The sequence below is a fragment of the Schistocerca cancellata genome, chromosome 12, assembly GCF_023864275.1.
Source record: "Schistocerca cancellata isolate TAMUIC-IGC-003103 chromosome 12, iqSchCanc2.1, whole genome shotgun sequence".
In the NCBI taxonomy this organism is placed as follows: Eukaryota; Metazoa; Arthropoda; class Insecta; order Orthoptera; family Acrididae; genus Schistocerca; species Schistocerca cancellata.
Genome location: NC_064637.1, coordinates 19,483,972 through 19,499,471, shown reverse-complemented (window position 1 = coordinate 19,499,471; position 15,500 = coordinate 19,483,972). Strand labels below are relative to the sequence as shown.

The 15,500-nt window shown below is 43.7% G+C and overlaps 1 protein-coding gene across 1 annotated transcript in view; it reads left to right on the top strand.

The window, feature by feature from the left end:
* LOC126109730 (uncharacterized) overlaps window positions 1–15,500 on the top strand; it is a 247,814-nt gene that overhangs the window by 165,145 nt on the left and 67,169 nt on the right. The gene's annotated exons all lie outside the window — the stretch shown is intronic.

Below are 15,500 nucleotides of genomic sequence, written 5' to 3'. Positions count from 1 at the left end.
ATGTACCTCGACTGCTACGGTCGCAGGTTCGAATTCTACCTCGGGCATGGATGTGTGTGATGTCCTTAAGTTAGTAAGGCGCGTATCGACTCGTGCTACACCTTGTGTTTAGATTGCTTTGTTTTTCCTTTTCCTCCCCTCAAATGTTTGTTTGGTATGTTGTCTGTCATTAAGTGGCTGCTCGGTTGTCTTTGCCCTCTGCTATCGATAGCTGCGTTTTGCTTCCGGGAAACTGCTACGGTGTTCTGGTGGACACGGGAGGGCAGTGTGGCTCGGGAGCGCGGACCAGAAGTGGTCGGTTTCTAGTATGATAAAAAAAATTAGGTTAAATATATTTCAATTCTTTCAATTTAAATCTGTGTTTCATACTAGAACGTCGTGTTCGCAGTTTGGCACAGCTTTGCCACAGCAGACACGAAAGCGGTCGAAGACGTCCGTCTTCTGGTCGGCTCCTGATCGTTGTCAGAAGGAGGCTAGTTTCTGATTACGCAAAGACTTCTATTATTTGGAAAAGAACAACCCGGATTTCTTTACGTAATCAGTATGACTTTTATAATTACCTAAGGGACCTTTAACAATGAAGAGTAAAAAAAATTGCATTTGCAAATGAAATCATTAATAAATGGGTCAGCTATGAGTTGTCTAGAAGGCAAGGAGCGGCCTTCTGTACACGACCAGGATGCCGCAGTATTCTCTGCTGTAATAGAGGCTGTTTGACATTTATAAAAATAATATGGCATGGAGGTAAAAAAAAGTATAAAGGAACAGAATAAGGAATCTGGTAAACACTAAATATATTAAAACAATTCTCACTAGCAAATTAGGGCTTATTTATAAACAATATAACTTACATAAGTACTTTTCTAACTGTATGGTGCGATCAGATTTCAGCCTGCCCTGTGCTGTCTACTTGATTTACGTTTTTGTCACAAATTATAGTCATTACTTTTCTCCTTCATTGAAGACAATTCTTGCACTGTTCAACACATTCATAACAATAACTTGCCGATTTACAGTTTCGAACATAAATTACTTGAATTTTATTAATTAATAATGTTGTCTGCACGCTGGCAAGACCGCTCACTTTTCTAGCTTAAAGTCGACCTTCTTTACGTTTTCACATTACAAGCAGAAGTACATTAAAATCTGAAGATATACTAAAGTTTTCTACCGTCATCTTTTATTTAGATCGAAGCGGAACGTCAGTTCAGCTTCTGTTAAAATGTTTCTTTGACTGCGCAATCGATGTATTAGCGTCCGCGCTAGATGCGCATCTTTACAGTTACGTAAATTATATAAAACAAATGTCTTTCAAAGAATAAGTCTCATCTCATAAGTTGATCACTTAATATAAAGATAGGTGAATGCCTTTCCAAGGGTACTCACAGCTTTCATACTACGGAAATCCCAATAATATTACAGGTTGTACCGAGTATGTCGGTTGTGTGTAACAAGCGGGTCGAGTTGACGGAAGAGATTTATTTTTTTCCTTTGTTACTTTATTCAATTTCAATTCCCCCCGGAGGGGGCGGGCTGGCAGCAGGTTAGTACGCTGCTCTGCAGCCTACAGACTTATTAAAAACGTAAGAAGAAAAGAAACAAGAGAAACAGGCGATAAAACAGTGACTTAAATTGTAAAACGGCGGAAAATTGTGGAAAGTTAAAACATAAAGCAAAGGGGTTGGCAATGTTAATAAAATACACAGGAATCAGACAAGTGACATAGTACACACACAATTAAGAAACTAAAAAAACATGGCGACAGTCTGGTTCCTGTTCGCCAGAGATAAAAAAATCACACCCAGCGACAGTATGATGGCCGCTCGCAACACTTCCCAAAAGACGCACAGGACGGAACACTCACTGTAAAACACTGCATGAAAATATCGGCACAAAGATGACACTCCCTAGGCAAGGGCAGATGGGGGGGGGGGGGGACCTGCATGACGGGAAGAGAGGAAAAAAAACGAAAGGGGGAGGGAACCAAAGGAGGGAGAGGACTCATAAGGGGGGAGACGGGCAGGGCAGACACGAGAGGGAACGGGAAAAGGCAGAGGAGGGAAATTCAAAAGGACTCGGGGGAGAGAAGGGGGGCAGAGAGAGCGTTGGTGGGGAAAAAAGAGGATGGAACGGGGGAGAGCGAGACCGGGAAAAGGACAGAGGAAAGCAGAGGGAGTGAGGATCAGAGTTGATAGGAGGGATAAATGGAGGGAGAGAGGGCATCATCCGGGAGGGGGAGTTGATGGAAGCCACGGGAAAGGAGATAAAGGGTGTAGAGATGGAGGGTAGGCGGGACAACAGTGAAGACGTGGCAGGGGGCGGCGATGGGAGAGGAGGGGAGCAACGAAGGGGTGAGGGGGACCAAGGTGGTGGGAGGTGTAGAGGATGCGGATATGTTCGAGGAATAGGAGCAGATGGGGGAAAGGAACCAGGTCATAGAGGATCTGCGTGGGGGACGGGTGGCATATGCGGAATGCGAGGTGGAGTGCATGGCACTCGAGGATCTGGAGGGACTTATAGGATTTGGGGGGGGGGGGGGGGCAGATATCCAGGCGGGACTGGCATAACAGAGGATGGGATGGATTAAGGATTTGTAGGTGTGGAGGATGGTAGAGGGGTGCAACCCCCATGTCCGGCCAGAGAGGAGTTTGAGGAGTCGGAGGCAGTTGTGGGCTTTGGATTGGTTGGAGCAGAGATGAGGGATCCAGGTGAGGTGACGGTCAATGGTGAGGCCGAGGTAGGTGAGGGTAGGGGAGACAGGACGGGTGCAGACGGTAAGGGAGAAATCCAGGAGCCGGAAAGAGCGAGTGGTACGACCTACGACGGTTGCCTGGGTCTTGGAAGGATTGATTTTGAGGAGCCACTGGTTACACCGTGCAGCAAAAAGGTCAAGGTGATTCCGGAGAAGGCGTTGGGACTGTTGGAGGGTAGGAGCGAGGGCGGGGAATGCGGTGTCATCGGCATATTGCAAGAGGTGTACTGGAGGGGGGGGGGGGGTTAGGGCATATTCGGAAGAGCTCCCCGCGTGTTGGTCGTATACAGAATCGCCCCACGAGTAGTTGCTGTTCATTTCAGGTTGGTGGGACGTTAACAAGCTTCTTTAAGTCCTCCGTTTCAACACTGGAGTTTAAAAAGGAGACATCTAACATGGAGGAGCGGCCACTACCCGTCAACGTTCGTGAACTCCGGTGACAGAGCGTGTTGTCGCGTGTCCGTGGCGTGTCGGGTACGCTGCCGACGCGTGCGCGGTCGGATGTGTGGATCCTGGCCATCGGAGGTCGTGTACTGCCTGTTCGAGCGTTATTGCAAGTTAAGTTAGTGGAAGGTTTAATCATTAAGTAATAAGTTTGCGTAACAAGTGTCTCTTCTGCCTCGTGGCCTCCAGCGATCGGGTTTCCTGTCCCCGGCACCGGTGTAATTGGAGACAGTGATCTTTCCTCCTCCTCTCGTTACTGCCCGATGGCAGGTGTAGGTTTGGCAGTTTAATTGTGTCGCTATTCTGTTGTGTGTTATAAGTAAATTCGTGCTTCTTATTGGTTGATCATGTGGTCGCTCATTCAGGACTGTGTGGTGTAATGTTTCCTTGCACGAGGTTAGCTCTAATTCTGTCAGCAATTTAAACAATCTTATAACACGTTTTCCCTATCTAAAAGTCGGTGCAGTGACCAGCCTGAGAGTGGCAATTGTGTTTACGGGCGTATTTAAATTGGTCAGTATTCCGCCCAGCTTGAGCATCCCTGAGTGGGTGATTTGTGGCCGCCTTACACGGGTCCGTCATATCTGTTATGTTCTAATGGTAATCCAGGACACTGTTGTTTAAAATCTTTTAAATTCCTCCATTCCTTTATTGCCATTAATCGTGTGTTTGCTGATACCTTTGTTTTGGTTTTTTTTTTAATGGCGGTGTTGGTAGCTTCACTACCTCACCGTACTTTATTAACAGAGTTCTGTATTTACTTTAGTAGCCTGTTTACTAATGTTCTTTAATTTTTTAAAACTGTTGTATTGCTATAAATTACTTGATTGCCGTTAGCGGCGTGTTTTGAAAGGCTGTTATTGCCGTACTGTTAGCTTCTGTGGTTTTTTTTTAATTAAATTTTAAACTGTTGTATTTGCTATAAATTATTTGATTGCCGTTAGCGGCGTGTTTTGAAAGGCTGTTATTGCCGTACTGTTAGCTTCTGTGGTTTTTTTAAATTAAATTTTAAACTGTTGCATTTGCTATAAATGACTGGATTGCCGTTTTTTAAAGGAAATTTTTAAACTGTTGCATTGCTGTAAATGACTTGACTGCCGTTAGCGGCGTGTTTTGAAAGGTTGTTGATTGCCGTACGGGCACTTCTATTTTTTTTTTAAAGAATTTTTTTTAAATTTGTTGTATTGCTATAAATGATTTGATTGCCGTTAGCGGCGTGTTTAAAAGGCTGTTTATTGCCGTACTGTTAGTTTCTGTAAGTTATGAATAAAACATTTGTATGTGAAAATCTCAACTCGACAGTAAACTACACTCTTGGAAATGGAAAAAAGAACACATTGACACCGGTGTGTCAGACCCACCATACTTGCTCTGGACACTGCGAGAGGGCTGTACAAGCAATGATCACACGCACGGCACAGCGGACACACCAGGAACCGCGGTGTTGGCCGTCGAATGGCGCTAGCTGCGCAGCATTTGTGCACCGCCGCCGTCAGTGTCAGCCAATTTGCCGTGGCATACGGAGCTCCATCGCAGTCTTTAACACTGGTAGCATGCCGCGACAGCGTGGACGTGAACCGTATGTGCAGTTGACGGACTTTGAGCGAGGGCTTATAGTGGGCATGCGGGAGGCCGGGTGGACGTACCGCCGAATTGCTCAACACGTGAGGCGTGAGATCTCCACAGTACATCGATGTTGTCGCCAGTGGTCGGCGGAAGGTGCACGTGCCCGTCGACCTGGGACCGGACCGCAGCGACGCACGGATGCACGCCAAGACCGTAGGATCCTACGCAGTGCCGTAGGGGACCGCACCGCCACTTCCCAGAAAATTAGGGACACTGTTGCTCCTGGGGTATCGGCGAGGACCATTCGCAACCGTCTCCATGAAGCTGGGCTACGGTCCCGCACACCGTTAGGCCGTCTTCCGCTCACGCCCCAACATCGTGCAGCCCGCCTCCAGTGGTGTCGCGACAGGCGTGAATGGAGGGACGAATGGAGACGTGTCGTCTTCAGCGATGAGAGTCGCTTCTGCCTTGGTGCCAATGATGGTCGTATGCGTGTTTGGCGCCGTGCAGGTGAGCGCCACAATCAGGACTGCATACGACCGAGACACACAGGGCCAACACCCGGCATCATGGTGTGGGGAGCGATCTCCTACACTGGCCGTACACCACTGGTGATCGTCGAGGGGACACTAAATAGTGCACGGTACATCCAAACCGTCATCGAACCCATCGTTCTACCATTCCTAGACCGGCAAGGGAACTTGCTGTTCCAACAGGACAATGCACGTCCGCATGTATCCCGTGCCACCCAACGTGCTCTAGAAGGTGTAAGTCAACTACCCTGGCCAGCAAGATCTCTGGATCTGTACCCCATTGAGCATGTTTGGGACTGGATGAAGCGTCGTCTCACGCGGTCTGCACGTCCAGCACGAACGCTGGTCCAACTGAGGCGCCAGGTGGAAATGGCATGGCAAGCCGTTCCACAGGACTACATCCAGCATCTCTACGATCGTCTCCATGGGAGAATAGCAGCCTGCATTGCTGCGAAAGGTGGATATACACTGTACTAGTGCCGACATTGTGCATGCTCTGTTGCCTGTGTCTATGTGCCTGTGGTTCTGTCAGTGTGATCATGTGATGTATCTGACCCCAGGAATGTGTCAATAAAGTTTCCCCTTCCTGGGACAATGAATTCACGGTGTTCTTATTTCAATTTCCAGGAGTGTATTAGAAATTTGGCCCCGTTTCCCAACTTGTGGTGTGGCTTGTAGTAATCGTAACCACTGTGTGTGTCAGTTAGGTTTAAGTAGTTCTAACACTACGGGGCTGATGACCTCAGATGTTAAGTCCCATAGTGCTCAGAGCCACTTGAACCATTTTGGATCGTGGTGCAGTTTGGAATTCCTGGGTGATGCTCTGGATAGATGAGCATCAGCATCTGGATCATGACTGTGATGTGGGACTTGGGGCGCTCATCAGCAATCTGATTGGTGCACTTGGAAGGTGACATATGAAAATCTCATGGGGGGGAGTTGGGGGTGGTGGTCGGGGGGGGGGCAGGAAGAGCAGGTGGGAGGGAGCAAGGGAGGGACGATGTCTATTCCCATAGGTGAAGTTGCTTTTCTTAAATATATTTTTATTCTTTTTCACTTTTTCTGTTTCTTGTTATCGGTATTCTAACTGGCTCAATGCAGCCCGCCACGAATTCGTCTCCTGTGCCAACCTCTTCATAGTAAGACTTGCAAACTACATCCTCAATTAGTTTGTGGAAAGTATTCCAATCTCTGTCTCCCTCTACAGTTTTCACCTTTACTGTTCCATCTAGTACCATGGAAGCCTTTCCCTGATGTCTTAATAGATGTCCTGTTATCCTGTCCCTTCTCCTTATCAGTGTTTTCCGCATATTCCTTTCCTCTCCGATTCTGCGCAATACCTCCCCATTCCTTACCATATCAGTCCACCTAATTTTCAACATCGTTCTGTAGCACTACATGTCAAATACTGGTCATTCCATAGGGAGCATTGAGAATTGTATACGTATTCTACTCAGAGTGGAAAAAGGCCGTGCTCTTAATTTGTTAGAGGAGCTTGAAATTTATAAAGCAAAAAATAAAGAGCCAACTAAACTGCTTAACTGCAGAGTGACTTTGTGCCCAATGCCTACTTTGCTTTATTTGACAATATTTTACTCTAATCACTACACGCCTCTGTTTTATATGTTGTTGTTGTGGTCTTCAGTCCTGAGACTGGTTTGATGCAGCTCTCCATGCTACTCTATCCTGTGCAAGCTTCTTCATCTCCCAATACCTACTGCAACCTACATCCTTCTGAATCTGCTTAGTGTATTCATCTCTTGGTCTCCCTCTACGATTTTTACCTTCCACGCTGCCCTCCAATACTAAATTGGTGATCCCTTGATGTCTCAGAACATGTCCTACCAACCGATCCCTTCTTCTAGTCAAGTTGTACCACAAACTTCTCTTCTCCCCAATCCTGTTCAGTACCTCCTCATTAGTTATGTGATCTACCCATCTAAACTTCAGCATTCTTCTGTAGCACCACATTTCGAAAGCTTCTATTCTCTTCGTGTCCAAACTAGTTATCGTCCATGTTTCAGTTCCATACATGGCTACACTCCATACAAATAGTTTGAGAAACGACTTCCTGACATTTAAGTCTATACTCGATGTTAACAAATTTCTCTTCTTCAGAAACGCTTTCCTTGCCATTGCCAGTCTACATTTTATATCCTCTCTACTTCGACCATCATCAGTTATTTTGCTCCCCAAACAGCAAAACTCCTTTACTACTTTAAGTGTCTCATTTCCTAATCTAATTCCCTCAGCTTCACCCGACTTAATTCGACTACATTCCATTATCCTCGTTTTGCTTTTGTTGATGTTCATCTTATATCCTCCTTCCAAGACACTGTCCATTCCGTTCAACTGCTCTTCCAAGTCGTTTGCTGTCTCTGACAGAATTACAATATCATCGGCGAACCTCAAAGTTTTTATTTCTTCTCCGTGGATTTTAATACCAACTCAAAATTTTTCTTTTGTTTCCTTTACTGCTTGCTCAATATACAGATTGAATAACATCAGGGAGAGGCTACAAACCTGTCTGACTCCCTTCCCATCCACTGCTTCCCTTTCATGTCCCTCAACTCTTGTAACTGCCATCTGGTTTTTGTACAAATTGTAAATAGCCCTTCGCTCCCTGTATTTTACTTCTGCCACCTTCAGAATTTGAAAGAGAGTATTCCAGTCAACATTGTCAAAAGCTTTCTCTAAGTCTACAAATGCTAGAAACATAGGTTTGCCTGTCCTTAATCTTTCTTCTCAAATAAGTCGTAAGGTCAGTATTGCCTCACGTGTTCCAACATTTCTACAGAATCCAAACTAATCTTCCCCGAGGTCGGCGTCTACTAGTTTTTCCATTCTTCTGTAAAGAATTCGCGTTAGTATTTTGCAGCTGTGACTTATTAAACTGATAGTTCCGTAATTTTCACATCTGTAAACACCTGCTTTCTTTGGGATTGGAATTATTACATTCTTCTTGATATCTGAGGGTATTTCGCCTGTCTCATACATCTTGCTCGCCAGACAGTAGAGTTTTGTCAGGACTGGCTCTCCCAAGGCTGTCAGTAGTTCTAATGGAATGTTGTCTACTCCGGGGTCCTTGTTTCGACTCAGGTCTTTCAGTGCTCTGTCAAACTCTTCAAGGAGTATCATATCTCCCATTTCATCTTCATCTACATCCTCTTCCATTTACATTATATTGTGCTCAAGTACATCGCCCTTGTAAGACCCTCTATATATTCCTTCCACCTTCTGCTTTCCATTCTTTGCTTAGAGCTGGGTTTCCATCTGAGCTGTTGATATTCATACAAGTGGTTCTCCTTTCTCCAAAGGTCTCTTAAATTTTTCTGTAGGCAGTATCTATCTTTCCCCTAGTGAGATAAGCCTCTATCTTATATCCTCTATCTTATGCTCTCCCTGAAACTCTGTACAACCTCTGATATTACCCGGTGCACTATCAAAGGTTGTCCTCTAGCCAACTCTGCTTAGCCATTTTGCACTTCCTGTCGATCTCATTTTTGAGACGTTTGTATTCCTTTTTGCCTGCCTCATTTACTGCATTTTTATATTTTCTCCTTTCATCAATTAAATTCAATATTTCTTCTGTTACCCAAGGATTTCTACTAGCCCTCGTCTTTTTACCTACTTGATCCCTCAGAGCTACCCATTTCTCTTCTACTGTATTTCTTTCCCCAATTCCTGACAATTGTTCCCTTATGCTCTCCCTGAAACTCTGTACAACCTCTGGTTTAGTCAGTTTATCCAGGTCCCATCTCCTTAAATTCCCACCTTTTTGCAGTTTCTTCAGTTTTAATCTTCAGTTCATAACCAATAGATTGTGGTCAGAGTCCACATCTGCCCCTGGAAATGTCTTACAATTTAAAAAACGGTTCCTAAATCTCTGTCTTACCATTATATAATCTATCTGATACCTTCTAGTACCTCGAGGATTCTTCCATGTATACAACCTTCTTTCATGATTCTTGAACCAAGTTTTAGTTTATATAGTGTGTTGATAATTTCACCTATTGCTGAGTGCCTCATATATTTACTTCGTTTTCGTACGCTTTACGCATGACTCCAGTATGTTCTTGTTCCTTCTCTCTTCATTTCACAGACTGCATTAACCAGATAATGTGGGTCATGCACTGTTACGGAATTTTATCAATCTTTTCTTGCAACGGAGTGCCGCAGGGTACGAGGGGTCCTCTGCCGGTCACGTTGCTCCAACCACTTCCCGCCTGTGCGGAATTCTGGCGTCAGCGCTAACAGAGGGCGCTGATTATGTGCAGCACTATGTTTTCTTCCATTTGTGGCTCCTTTAGCGATTTGTTTTATGGTTGTTTAATATTACCCGGTGCACTATCAAAGGTGTTTAATAATTATGTCATTGTCTAGAATATTGGCACTAGAGCGTATGTCAACTACTGTTTCTTAACTCTTCCTCTTTTTCACAATCTTACTTTTGTCGTGTTCTTTTTATTGTTTATTTCTGTGATGCCTTTTATACGTTATAAGCTCATTACAGACTTCAAGTATTGTATCCCCCTTTAGTTTCGCTGTCCAATTAATTATTGAAAACTAGTGTATGCCGACATTAGCGACATATGGTGAACTTAACCACACAAACATCTTGTGACTACGGTACGGCAGCTTGTTTTAAACAGTAGTACTACTGACGACATGACTCGTGCATATGATGTTATCTATACAGGGCTATTACAAATGACTGAAGTGATTTCATAAATTCACTGTAGCTCCATTCATTGACATATGGTCACGACACACTACAGATACGTAGAAAAACTCATAAAGTTTTGTTCGGCTGAAGCCGCACTTCAGGTTTCTGCCGCCAGAGCGCTCGAGAGCGCAGTGAGACAAAATGGCGACACGAGCCGAGAAAGCGTATGTCGTGCTTGAAATGCACTCACATCAGTCAGTCATAACAGTGCAACGACACTTCAGGACGAAGTTCAACAAAGATCCACCAACTGCTAACTCCATTCGGCGATGGTATGCGCAGTTTAAAGCTTCTGGATGCCTCTGTAAGGGGAAATCAACGGGTCGGCCTGCAGTGAGCGAAGAAACGGTTGAACGCGTGCGGGCAAGCTTCACGCGTAGCCCGAGAAAGGCGACGAATAAAGCAAGCAGGGAGCTAAACGTACCACAGCCGACGGTTTGGAAAGTCTTACGGAAAAGGCTAAAGCAGAAGCCTTACCGTTTACAATTGCTACAAGCCCTGACACCCGATGACAAAGTCAAACGCTTTGAATTTTCGGTGCGGTTGCAACAGCTCATGGAAGAGGATCCATTCAGTGCGAAACTTGTTTTCAGTGATGAAGCAACATTTTTTCTTAATGGTGAAGTGAACAGACATAATGTGGGGTTACGTGAAAGATTCAGCGTTTAAACCTCCTCTACCAAGAGACGTGCCAGAACTGCGAGCTCGCATCAACGATGCTTTCCAACTCATTGATGGGGACATGCTGCGCCGAGTGTGGGAGGAACTTGATTATCGGCTTGATGTCAGCCGAATCACTAAAGCGGCACATATCGAACATTTGTGAATGTCTAAAAAAAACTTTTTGAGTTTTTGTTATGTGTGTGCAAAACATTGTGAAAATATCTCAAGTAATAAAGTTATTGTACAGCTGTGAAATCGCTTCAATCATTTGTAATAACCCTGTATATGTTTGACAATGCTGGTTCTGATTCCGCATTTAACATTTGACGATGCCACCATGGCTGCAGTACTTTAGGACTTTATTTTTATGAAACAGGTATGCCTCTTCATACTTAAAGCGCACACATGCATATATTGTCAGTAGTACTTTTCATTATGGTCTATCTATTGTTTTTAAGCTGTAGACAATCTGCGAGTGTATTTATGTTTTTCCCATTTTTTGCTGCAGATCTGATGATGGTCATTATAGACCGAAACCGGTAATCTGTTAACAATAAGTTTATGACCATAGGCGTAAAGTAAAGGAAACTTATTTCACATGTCAAATACCTCGATTCTCATATTAACAGAATCCTCCGTCCGTTCTTGGTAGAACAACATTATAATAAAGAAAAAGCAGCAGGTTGCTTTTGTTCTACAATGTTACTTTTATTGTTCACCGGTTTTCGGCTTACAAGGCCATCTTAAGATGTCTGAAGATGGCCTTGTAAGCCGAAAACCGGTTAACAATAAAAGTAATATTGTAGAATAAAAGCAAACTGGTTCTTCGATTCTCTTCTGTTCCGGTTTTCCCACAGTCCATGTGACATTACTACAAAATGCTGCGCTCCAAATGTACGTTGTCAGAAATATCTTCCTCATATTAAGACCTATGTTTGGTGCTAATAGACTTCAGTTGGCCAGGAATGGCCTTTCTCCCATTGCTAGTCTGCTGTTGATGTCCTCCTTGCTCCATCCGCCATGGGTTATTTTGCTGCCTAGGTAGCTGAATTCCTTAACGTCATCTACTTCCTGACCATAATCCTGATGATAAGTTTTTCGCTGCTCTCATTTCTCCTACTTCTCACTACTTCCGTCTTTCTTCCATTTACTCTCAATCCACATCCTGTTCTTACTAAACAGTTCATTCAGCTCAGCAGATCATGTGATTGTTCCTCACTTTCACTCAGGATAGAAATGTCATCAGCGAATCGCATCATTGATATCCTTTCATCTTGAATTTTAATTCCACTCCTCAACCTTTCTTTTATTTCTGTCATTGCTTCTTCGATGTATAGATTGAACATCAGGGGCGGAAGATTACATCCCTGTGTTACACCTTTTTTAATCTGAGCCCTCCGTTCTTAGTCTTCCATTCTTATTATTTCCTTTTGGCTCTCCCTGTAGCTTAACACTATTTTCCTCAGAATTTCAAACATCTTGTACTATCTAACACTGTCGAATGCTTTTGCCAAGTCGACAAATGATACGTTCATACCTTGATTTTTGTTTAGTCTTGCTGCTATTGTCAACCGCACTGTCACAACTGCTTCTCTGGTGCCTTTACCTTTCCCAAAGGCAAAGTAATCGTCATCTGACACATCCTAAATTTTATTTGCTTATGTTGTTGTTGTTGTGGTCTTCAGTCCTGAGACTGGTTTGATGCAGCTCTCCATGCTACTCTATCCTGTGCAAGCTTCTTCATCTCCCAGTACCTACTGCAACCTACATCCTTCTGAATCTGCTTAGTGTATTCATCTCTTGGTCTCCCTCTACGATTTTTACCCTCCACACTGCCCTCCAATGCTAAATTTGTGATCCCTTGATGCCTCAAAACATGTCCTACCAACCGATCCCTTCTTCTAGTCAAGTTGTGCCACAAACTTCTCTTCTCCCCAATCCTATTCAATACCTCCTCATTAGTTACGTGATCTACCCACCTTATCTTCAGCATTCTTCTGTAGCACCACATTTCGAAAGCTTCTATTCTCTTCTTGTCCAAACTAGTTACCGTCCATGTTTCACTTCCATACATGGCTACACTCCATACAAATACTTTCAGAAACGACTTCCTGACCCTTAAATCTATACTCGATGTTAACAGATTCCTCTTTTTGAGAAACGCTTTCCTTGCCATTGCCAGTCTACATTTTATATCCTCTCTACTTCGACCATCATCGGTTATTTTACTCCCTAAATAGCAAAACTCCTTTACTACTTTAAGTGTCTCATTTCCTAATCTAATTCCCTCAGCATCACCCGACTTAATTTGACTACATTCCATTATCCTCGTTTTGCTTTTGTTGATGTTCATCTTATATCCTCCTTTCAAGACACTGTCCATTCCGTTCAACTGCTCTTCCAAGTCCTTTGCTGTCTCTGACAGAATTACAATGTCATCGGCGAACCTCAAAGTTTTTACTTCTTCTCCATGAATTTTAATACCTACTCCGAATTTTTCTTTTGTTTCCTTTACTGCTTGCTCAATATACAGATTGAATAACATCGGGGAGAGGCTACAACCCTGTCTTACTCCTTTCCCAACCACTGCTTCCCTTTCATGCCCCTCGACTCTTATAACTGCCATCTGGTTTCTGTACAAACTGTAAATAGCCTTTCGCTCCCTGTATTTTACCCCTGCCACCTTCAGAATTTGAAAGAGAATATTCCAGTTAACATTGTCAAAAGCTTTCTCTAAGTCTACAAATGCTAGAAACGTAGGTTTGCCTTTTCTTAATCTTTCTTCCAAGATAAGTCGTAAGGTCAGTATTGCCTCACGTGTTCCAACATTTCTACGGAATCCAAACTGATCTTCCCCGAGGTCGGCTTCCACCAGTTTTTCCATTCGTCTGTAAAGAATTCGCGTTAGTATTTTGCAGCTGTGACTTATTAAACTGATAGTTCGGTAATTTTCACATCTGTCAACACCTGCTTTCTTTGGGATTGGAATTATTATATTCTTCTTGAAGTCTGAGGGTATTTCGCCTGTCTCATACATCGTGCTCACCAGATGGTAGAGTTTTGTCCTGACTGGCTCTCCCGAGGCCATCAGTAGTTCAAATGGAATGTTGTCTACTCCCGGGGCCTTGTTTCGACTCAGGTCTTTCAGTGCTCTGTCAAACTCTTCACGCAGTATCTTATCTCCCATTTCGTCTTCATCTACATCCTCTTCCATTTCCATAATATTGTCCTCAAGTACATCGCCCTTGTATAAACCCTCTATATACTCCTTCCACCTTTCTGCCTTCCCTTCTTTGCTTAGAACTGGGTTGCCATCTGAGCTCTTGATATTCATACAAGTGGTTCTCTTCTCTCCAAAGGTCTCTTTAATTTTCCTGTAGGCAGTATCTATCTTACCCCTAGTGAGACAAGCCTCTACATCCTTACATTTGTCCTCTAGCCATCCCTGCTTAGCCATTTTGCACTTCCTGTCGATATCATTTTTGAGACGTCTGTATTCCTTTTTGCCTGCTTCATTTACTGCATTTTTGTATTTTCTCCTTTCATCAATTAAATTCAATATTTCTTCTGTTACCCAAGGATTTCTATTAGCCCTCGTCTTTTTACCTACTTGATCCTCTGCTGCCTTCACTACTTCATCTCTCAGAGCTACCCATTCTTCTTCTACTGTATTTCTTTCCCCCATTCCTGTCAACTGTTCCCTTATGCTCTCCCTGAAACTCTCTACAACCTCTGGTTCTTTCAGTTTATCCAGGTCCCATCTCCTTAAATTCCCACCTTTTTGCAGTTTCTTCAGTTTCAATCTGCAGTTCATAACCAATAGATTGTGGTCAGAATCCACATCTGCCCCAGGAAATGTCTTACAATTTAAAACCTGGTTCCTAAATCTCTGTCTTACCATTATATAATCTATCTGATACCTACTAGTATCTCCAGGATTCTTCCACGTATACAACCTTCTTTTATGATTCTTGAACCAAGTGTTGGCTATGATTAGGTTATGCTCTGTGCAAAATTCTACAAGGCGGCTTCCTCTTTCATTCCTTCCCCCCAATCCATATTCACCTACTATGTTTCCTTCTCTCCCTTTTCCTACTGACGAATTCCAGTCACCCATGACTATTAAATTTTCGTCTCCTTTCACTACCTGAATAATTTCTTTTATCTCGTCATACATTTCATCTATTTCTTCATCATCTGCAGAGGTAGTTGGCATATAAATTTGTACTACTGTAGTAGGCATGGGCTTTGTGTCTATCTTGGCCACAATAATGCGTTCACTATGCTGTTTGTAGTAGCTAACCCGCACTCCTATTTTTTTATTCATTATTAAACCTACTCCTGCATTACCCCTATTTGATTTTGTATTTATAACCCTGTAATCGCCTGACCAGAAGTCTTGTTCCTCCTGCCACCGAACTTCACTAATTCCCACTATATCTAACTTTAACCTATCCATTTCCCTTTTTAAATTTTCTAACCTACCTGCCCAATTAAGGGATCTGACATTCCACGCTCCGATCCGTAGAACGCCAGTTTTCTTTCTCCTGATAACGACGTCCTCCTGAGTAGTCCCCGCCCGGAGATCCGAATGGGGGACTATTTTACCTCCGGAATATTTTACCCAAGAGGACGCCATCATCATTTAATCATACAGTAGAGCTGCATGTCCTCGGGAAAAATTACGGCCGTAGTTTCCCCTTGCTTTCAGCCGTTCGCAGTACCAGCACAGCAAGGCCGTTTTGGTTAATGTTACAAGGCCAGATCAGTCAATCATCCAGACTGTTGCCCCTGCAACTACTGAAAAGGCTGCTGC